The following is a 9,207-nucleotide window of genomic DNA, read 5'->3' as shown; positions in this document are numbered from 1 at the left end:
AATCTCAATCTTCAAAATTCGACTGCCAAACTTTGAATCGTTGCAAACCACTTTAGGAGGAAGCTTCTACGTCCTCTGGGCTCCAAAAGCCCTCAAGAATTACCAGCAAAGGTGGCCGGAATCTCCAGCTCTGACGAAAGTAATTTGCAGATCCACCGCGGCCACTTCCAGTCAATGTAGCTCCCTCCACAGCTCGAATCTCTCTTCAATCCTTCCACAGACTTCTAGAGAAGGATGAAGCGAAGAGAACCCACTTTAAATCGCGTCCAAAGGTGGCCGGACGACAAAGAAACCGGCAAAAGAAAATCGGTCCCTAACTGCGGCTCGGGAGAGAGGAGAGAAATTATTTCCGAAAATGGAAAGTTGGAAATTCTGAAATAATTTCCGGAAAAATCCCATATATACCAAAATGGAAACTTTTTCCGACGGCCATAACTTCCTCATACAAACTCCGATTTCCGTGTTCCACATGTCCACGAACTCGTATCGACGCGCTCTACAACTTTTGTGAAGGAAGTTTTCGAAGAAATCCAACGTATAAAAAGTCAACCTTTGCACCCCCCCCCCCCCCCCCCCCCCCCCTAAAACCATATTCTTCGAAAAATAATTCGTCCGAAACACTTCCGCTCCTTCCACGAGCCACGAAACCGTCCAATAACCACAATTTAGATTATGAAAATTCCTCGGAAAATAAATGCCAATTTCCGGGGCATCACAGTAAAAATCACAAATAGTACCTAAACTATACGTCAATCGTATCGATAGTACCTAAACTTTATTTTTTGTCACAACCAGTACCTGAATTATTTGGTGTTCTTTTGTAATGGTACCTAGAGCCACCTTCAGTCATTATTCCGACTAAAAACGGCATGTGAGGCAATCATAGTGATGATCTTTCGTGATTTCAAGGGCTGCGATCAAAGTGATGATCTTTTTGGTAATAGACTTGCCTGGAACTTGTTTTTTTTTTTTTTTTTTAATTTGACTTTTTTTATCAGAATAGTGACCGAAGGTGGCTTTAGATACCATTTAAAATGAAATCGAAAAGTTCGGGTATTAGTTGTGATCAAAATTGAAGTTCAGGTACCATCAATAAAATAGAGGATAAGTTTAGGTACCATTTGTGATAATAACCCTTTTTGACAAGAAAAAATGGTTAAAAATCAAATTTGGAGTCCGTATTAGACATAGACTGATTTTAGCCGAATTTCAAGAATATATCTGGACAATGACATCTCAATTAAATTCTAAATGCATCTAGACATGATTATGGACAAAGGGAGACTTCTACAGATAATGAAGGAGAATTTCAAGGGGTTACAACATGTAGAAAGGTTGAAAACAGGTCCACATACATTCCTTGAAGTCCACATTCATTATTAGCCGAAACTGAAGAGATAAATCAGAAATTATTTATTTAAATTCGGCAAAAATATAATCTCCCTTAAATCAAGGCGTTAAATTGGAAGCTTCTCATTGGTTGGATGACATAGCAAAGCTGACGTGGAATTAATTGATTGGTTGGAGTTATGTGGTGCAAGCAGATAATTCCTAGAAAATAAAAAGAAGGATCCAGAACCTTGGAGACAAAGAAGCCGTTTCCTATATATAGCATCATCCTTGGGACGTCATTGACACCAATTCTCCCATAATTCTAAACACAAAAAATTCTCTCCATTCTCTAGTCTTCAGAAGCTCTGCATCTCAACCAAGGAGGAGAAGAAGTCATACAATACATCAAGATCCTAGCCGCCATCCACCCTTGTGTCATCCTTAGAAGATTGCTTGCTTTCAAGGATCGTCAAGTTCTTCGTCTCAAGGCTTTGTCATTCATCTTTCACGGTGTATTTCATACTTTCTTTTGTTTTCCTTTGTTTGATTCGTAGAGTTATGAATTCTAGTTAACATGACTTAAGGGCAAAGTTTAAAGCCTGTTTATATGTTTTGAAATAAAGTTGTGATTTCTATGTGTTGATTTTTATGTTGCTTATGTGAGATTGCTTAATTGATTTTGAATTATAGAAAACTTTTATATGTATGTGTTCTTTGGTGCCAACTTAGGATATATGCATGTAATTGGAGCTAGATTTAGGTTAACAATTCACCTAATAGTTTTGTGACCCTAAATCATAAGTAGTAAAGACTTTGGACAAAAGTCAAAATCAATTAAGGAGGCTTGCAAATAGATGAACTTTTTCATACTAGGTTGTGCACTTTGGTTGACATCCTTTCTTTGCTATTCATGCATTGAATGTGTTCTTGAGTAGCTAGCTTTCTAGACTATGATTCCATGTTCAATAGGATTAAATTAGGTGCTTTCACTTAGATTAATTATTCAAGGAAAGTAAAAAATGGGAAATCGTTTGCTTTTTAACGTTTCATATGGTCAACTTCTTTCTCATGACATAGAAAATCAACTATAGGAATTGTAATAAATGTAACCAACGTTTATTGAAAAAAGCAACCCAAAAGATTTGAGACCAAAAGCAATCATCGGTGGCCATTGAATAAGTTTCTTCAACTTGAGTACATGTTAAACAAATTCCGCTAAGGTCAATATAGGAAGTGACTCTAGTCATGTTTCGAGCAAAGGGACCATCACATATCAAGTTAGAAAGACTAAAGTCTCAAATCACCACAATAATACAGGTAAATCTAATTTAAATGCTTCTAGTTCATCAGTACAAGGTGCTCATCCTCATATTAATATTGTTGCATCTTTTGGGCATTGTCATCTTGAGAACAATTTTGTTAATGCTTCTTGTACTTGTTGGTGATGAAAAATTCTGAAGATGATTTTGACTCACCAATAAATGCGAACTGGATCTAGAGCTTACCAGGAACAGTCGCCTAGCTTCCCTGAAGCGTTGACTCAAAGTTTGACCGTCAGCTCAAGGAGAAGGAGGGGTACCTGCAGAAAACTCTCTGATGCCTAAGTCAGTACGTTTCTTAGTTGAGTGTAGTCAAATGAGTCGGAATGAGGTGGTTTACCTGGCTATTGAGCCCTCTATTTATAGGTGAGCATCACTGAGTAACCGTTATCGCATTTACTGTTATAATTATCATCAAAATTAGGGATGAATTCATTATCTCATTTACGACGATCATCATTACTGTACTAATGGCCGTATACTGCATTCACGACTGTCATCAATTTTGCACTTATAACTACAATTATTTCCATATTTATAGTTGTAATTATTATAGCTGCAATGATTGTCGTATTTATAGCCATAATCATGACCGCATTTATAGCCGTATTCATTGCCGCATTCATAGCATGCTTTTTTTGTTGTTGTCATAATTGCATGTTTAAAATAATTGACTCCTCCCACGGTACTGCTGTGGACTCATTTGGAGAAGGTACTTCTAGCAATGGTCAGGTTAGTTCTGCCTTTCCTAATAAGCATGCTCAAACTGATATTTCATAGACTCTTGTTGAAAAAACTAACCTATCCTTCATTGTGGTTGATCAATTATTTGGGTTTCCACCCTCACTTTCCCTGTTTTGCTCAATGCATAAAATTCTTTTTTGGAATTCTAGACGTGTTGGAAGTGAGAAGTTTAGGTATGATATTATAGATCTTGTTAAACTATAGTCTATTTACATTTTAGCTCTTTGTGAGCCTCCAGTTCAGTTTTCTAAAGCTAAGGATACTTTACTATCTCTTGGCTTTACTGATTATGAAGATATTGATCGAAGCTAATAGTTTTTCTAGTGACACTTGACTATTTTGGAATTATAATCAGTAAACTTGACATTGTTGATATGAATTGTGATGCGGGAAGCGTTAACATGATAGCAAGAGACTCCGTCAAGTGTCGAAAGCCATATGAGATGAGCTATAATCCACTAGCAATTATGGGCACAGCAGTAAGAAACATAAAAAAACTTCTCTAATATTTGGTTTTTTTTTATTGATAACTTGAATGAAAATTACAATCTAAGAGGTGCCTTATATAGGGCACATAACAAAAACCTAATACAACTAGAAAACAAAAAGAACAATTTATTATAGACTAAAACTAGGAAACCTAATTAAACCTGATTAAATAAAAATCGGAAATAGAATCCTAGATACTAAAAAATATTATGCTTGGAATCCCAATCAAGATTTTGCTCGAGAATCCCGATCTATCCAAAAGAGTAATTTATGATTAATTCCATCATTAAGAAGCCTATTTGAATACCAATTTCCAATATTCAAATTATTTTTCTTAATGTGAAGACGCTTCTTTCTTTTTGAGATTTTTTGTTGAAATTGGCTAAAATCTCGTCCTACATCAAATTGTCAGTCAATCACTGCTAAAATCTCTCAACCAAATGGTATTGCTTGGATGCTTACTGTTCTTTATGCTAGCCCTATCAATTCAATGAGAAGTAATCTGTGGAAGTATTTGGAAAGTCTAGCCTTAACTCATCATGTTCTTTGGATTTTTATGGAGAGACTTTAATGAGCTCTATTCTTGTGCTAATAAGAGCTTTGGTTCTATATGTGGTAGAATTGGAGGTCTTAGGCATTGGGTTGATAGTAACTATGTTATTGATATGAGTTTTCTTGGTTCTTGCTGCAATTGGTTTAATAATAGAATTAAAGAGAGATTGGATAGAGTTTTCTGCAACTGTGATTGGAGAACATATTTCTTTGAGTCTTTCATCAGACATCATCCTAAAATGAAATCAGATCACTGTCCCATTTTGCTAATATTACATTCTAATAATTATGTCAGGACTAAATTCAGTTTGCTCCCTTCAACTTTGGGGCAAACATCATCAGTTTGGTCTCTGACCGTTTTTTTTAATCATGATGGTCCTTGCACTTCTATTTTACATCACGCAAGTCCAAAATTCAAATTTATCTCGAAAGGTGACGTCATATGCTGAGCTGAACCACACATCCGGGCCCACTTTTCAGATTTTAAATTGCTAATAAGGGCAAAATAGACATTTCTGATTTAATTTAATTCCTTTTTTCTTTTATTATCTAATTTCTTTTTTTTCTTTTTTCTTTTTTCTTTTTTCTATCTAATTTCTCTCTCTCTAGCTTCACTTTGCCTCTCTCTCTTGCCGCACGACCTCTCTCTCTCTTCCCGACCTCTCTTCTTCTTCTCTTCCTCTGCATCACTGCCATCACTGGAGACCACCACCTCCAGTCACCACTTCACTACACAGCCATCATCATCTGAACCACAACTGAAAACCCGATCAAGACCCTCCGGTCACCTCACACGACCTCCAAACCTGTGACGCCACTGTTCCACGACCCTCAACGGTTTCCGGCCATCTCCTCACCACACCACCATCACCACTGCACTCAGCAAGCAATAGAGAAGAACACCCAAAAGTTTCATTGCCACCCGAAGCCGGACGACACAGTATGTGCCGTTGTCGGAATCTGGGTTATGCAAGGGCTGATTCGTCTTTTCCGGCCATGTCCGAGATGCATGACCACCCTACCTAGAATTAGAGCCTCACAATTCATCAAAACCCCTTGGTCCTAACCTTTGTTTGCTACCAGAGCCGCCGCACACGTCGACGGAGCTTATGGAGAAAGAAGTGGGCATTGGTTCAGTTCTTCAGCCACCGCATGCCCTCCTCCACCGCCTTTCATCTTGCACAGATCCGACCTCACCTCTCATGCAGACATGATCTTCATCTTTGCATCTTCATTCTCGCATCTTCAACTTCATCAAGGTTTGGGTAAGCAATCCAAGAAATTGGTGATGAAATTTGTTGGGTGTGCAGATGGGGGGTTTGACATTCCCAGACCTGTCCAGGTGGTGGTAATGGGTTCTAGTGACCCAAAAGTGATAAAAGGGGTGGTGGAAAGAGGTTGTTGAAAGCTGGAGATTTGATTTCGGGGTCATGAGGTTGTGGCTGCAATTGACCCTAAGCAGCGGCGGGAGGGTTGTGGGTAAGGAAAAGAAAGGAGAGGAGGGTTTAGTTTTTGATTACTGGTTTTCGATCGTGTAATGGGGCCATAATTGGCTCAAAACAGTAACATGGGTTACTTAGGACATTTCGCACAAAATGAGAGGACAAAGCTGAAAAGTGGGCCCGGATGTCTGGTCCAGCTCAGCATATGACGTCAGCTTTCAAGCTAAATTTGAATTTTGGACTTGCGTGATGGAAAATAGAAATGCAAGGACCATTATGATTACAAAAAAAGGTCAGGGACCAAACTGATGTTTGTCCCAAAGTTGAAGGGGCAAACTGAATTTAGTCCATTATGTTAATAGAAGAGTCACTCATTTCAGATTTCAAGCGATGTGGTTAACTCACCGTGACTTTTCTATCTTTGTTGCTGACTCTTGGTAATCCTATGATGGAGAGTTTGTTAAAAAAACCACTGACCTCTCCCATGATTTGCAGTAGTGGAATGTCAATATATTTGGCAGCATCTTCAAAAGGAAAAGGCATCTTCTTGCTCGCATTGGTGGCATTCAGAGCTACTGATAGTTATAGTAATTCATTTCTCATCAATCCTGAGAGTGTTAGAGAGTACGAAACTTTAAGGGATCAAGAAAACTTGTTTTGGAAACAATAGTCTAGAGATCAGTGGTTGCAAGGAGGGGATAGAAACATCAAGTTGTTTCATTTAACTACACTTGTGAGAAGAAGAAAAAAAAAAGATCGAGGAGTTCTATGATAATAATAATGGTCATTGGCAGACTGAAATTGGAGTTATGAAGAATATTGCTGTCAATTTTTTTTTTCAAAATCTTTTTCCTGAGTCTACTTTCTCTTATACAAGATACTTAATCCCATGACTTTTCCCTCACATTGATGATGTTGATATGAGTAATTTGCATCTTCCTGTTGACATGAATGAAGTTAAAAAAGCCATGTTCTTTATTCGTGGTCTGAAAATTCCGGGTTGTGATGAATTTCCAGCATTATTATGATACCCCGGAAATTTGTAATTATTTTCCGAGGAATTTCCGGAATCTAATTTATGGTTATGGGACGGTTTCGTGGCTCGTGGATGGAGCGGAAGTGTTTGACGAATTTTTATTCGAAGAATATGGTTTTAGGGGGGCTGCAAAGGTTGACTTTTTATTCATTGGGTTTCTCTAAAAACTTCCTTCACGAAAGTCGTAGAACTCGTCGATACGAGTTTGTGGACATGTGGAACGCGGAAATCGGAGTTCGTATGAGGAAGTTATGGCCGTCGGAAAAAGTTTCCATTTTAGTATATATGGGATTTTTGCGGAAAATTTCCAGAAAAATCATATTTCCCTTTTTGGAAACCTTTTCTCTCTCTTCTCTCCCGAGCCCGGTTCGCCCCCTCACCTTCGCCGGCGTCGTTCTTCCTTCTCCAGCCACCTTTTGCTTCGATTCCAAAGGGAATCCTGCTCTCCTCAGTCCCCTCTACATGTCCGTGGTGGTGATTCATCGTGGGAAGCATCGTAGACGGCGCTACAAGGCCGGGAAGTTTGGCGGCGGCGATGCTTCGAACCCAGATCGGAACTTTCGATTCCGGCCACCATAGCCAGTGTTTCTTGAGGGCTTTTGAAGCCCGTAGGACGTTGATGCTTCTCCCAAAGCGGCTTGGGACGATTTCACTTGTGGAGGATGAATAGAAGCTTTGAAATTCTAGGGTTCATCGAATTTCAGATATTGCGAGGTAAATTCCGGCCAAACAGCTATGATTTAGACTTTGTGTTAGTTATGAAAGTTTAAATTGGAGTTGAGATGAAGAACTTTGGTGTTGGAAGTTTTGTCAAATTCTGACATTGGTCTGGCGGCGGTGCCGCCACTGTGGTGGTGTTTCCGGCGGTTTCTGGCCACCTCAGGGATAGTTTCTGTTCCTGAGTTCGATCTACTCGTCGATACAAGCATTTCGATATACTGTTTGTAATTTTTGGAGATCGTATGAGTATGTTAGGGTTTTTACGGTTTTGGACCGTTTGATGATTCAATCCGTGAGGATCCGACTATCCGATCGACTTGTGGTTTTGGCATATCGATCGTAGAAGTATTTCAGAGACATTGGGTGGTCTCGGATATGGTTTCGCCTCGATTGGCGTCAATTTGGGGATTTTAGTTCAAAATAGGGGTTTCGGACTTAAATCGGTTGTGGATTGTTGCTAAGTTGAAACCGTATGTGATTAGGTACTTGACGAGGTATCCTTGGACAGTTATTTTGTGGTGTGGCTGCCTTGTTCTGTATTGAAGACGCAGCGGGAGTTTCGAGGTGAGTAATCTCCCAAGGTTCATTTACGAACGGAATTACCTTTATCGTTTTGAGAGTTATTGATTTAACTGCAAACTATAGTTGGTATTAGTAAGCATTCCTGAGTGGATGACTACATATATATATATATATTTACGTGAAATATATATATGTTTTGGTGGTTTGTGGATTTATGAAAACAATAGGCATGAATGATGCGTTTTAATTGTTTTGTGTTATGGCTTTTCGGAAAACAATGATTATGAAAATGTTGATTTCGATTGTTTTCAAAAGTGTTGAGATTTGTGACACATTTTGGGTCCAGTGCGACTCCTTTAATGTTTTGCTCCAAGGGACTGTGCGGCCAGAGGATTGAAGGTCTATGACCTTGGGAAAAGTGTTGAGATTTGGGTATGAAAATAATATGCATGAATTGATGCGTTTTATTATTTTGTGTTATGGCTTTTCGGAAAACAATGATTATGGAAATGTTGATTTCGATTGTTTTCAAAAGCGTTGCGATTTGTGTAATGTTTTTGAGTCCTGTGCGACTGCTTTAATGATTTGCTCCAAGGGACTGTGCGGCCCGAGGATCGAAGGTCTATGACCTTGTGCAGAATATTAGGTAATCACGTCTTTGGCCGGATGAGTGGTTACGTTTCAGTTAAAGCTCTAGCCTGTCTGCCATATAGGTAATTCATGGGGTAACGGGAATTGGTTATTGATAACTCATGACATTATGTGTTTTTAGGGAACAAGGTGTGAGTTGCTTCCTTATTAACGGTTTTTAAGGGGACAAGGTGCAAGTTGTTTTCCTTATTAACGATTGATAGAAATCAAGGTGTGAGTTGCTTTCTATGGTACGATTTGGTACGATTGATAGAATTCAAGGTGTGAGTTGTTTTCTATGTTTTACTGATAGAAATCAAGGTGTGAGTTGCTTTCTATGGTACAATTTGGTACGATTGATAGAATTCAAGGTGTGAGTTGTTTTCTATTTTTTACTGATAGGAATCAAGGTGTGAGTTGC

The sequence above is a fragment of the Rosa chinensis genome, chromosome 6 (genome assembly GCF_002994745.2).
Source record: "Rosa chinensis cultivar Old Blush chromosome 6, RchiOBHm-V2, whole genome shotgun sequence".
Taxonomy (NCBI): Eukaryota; Viridiplantae; Streptophyta; class Magnoliopsida; order Rosales; family Rosaceae; genus Rosa; species Rosa chinensis.
This window is presented reverse-complemented; position numbering follows the sequence as displayed.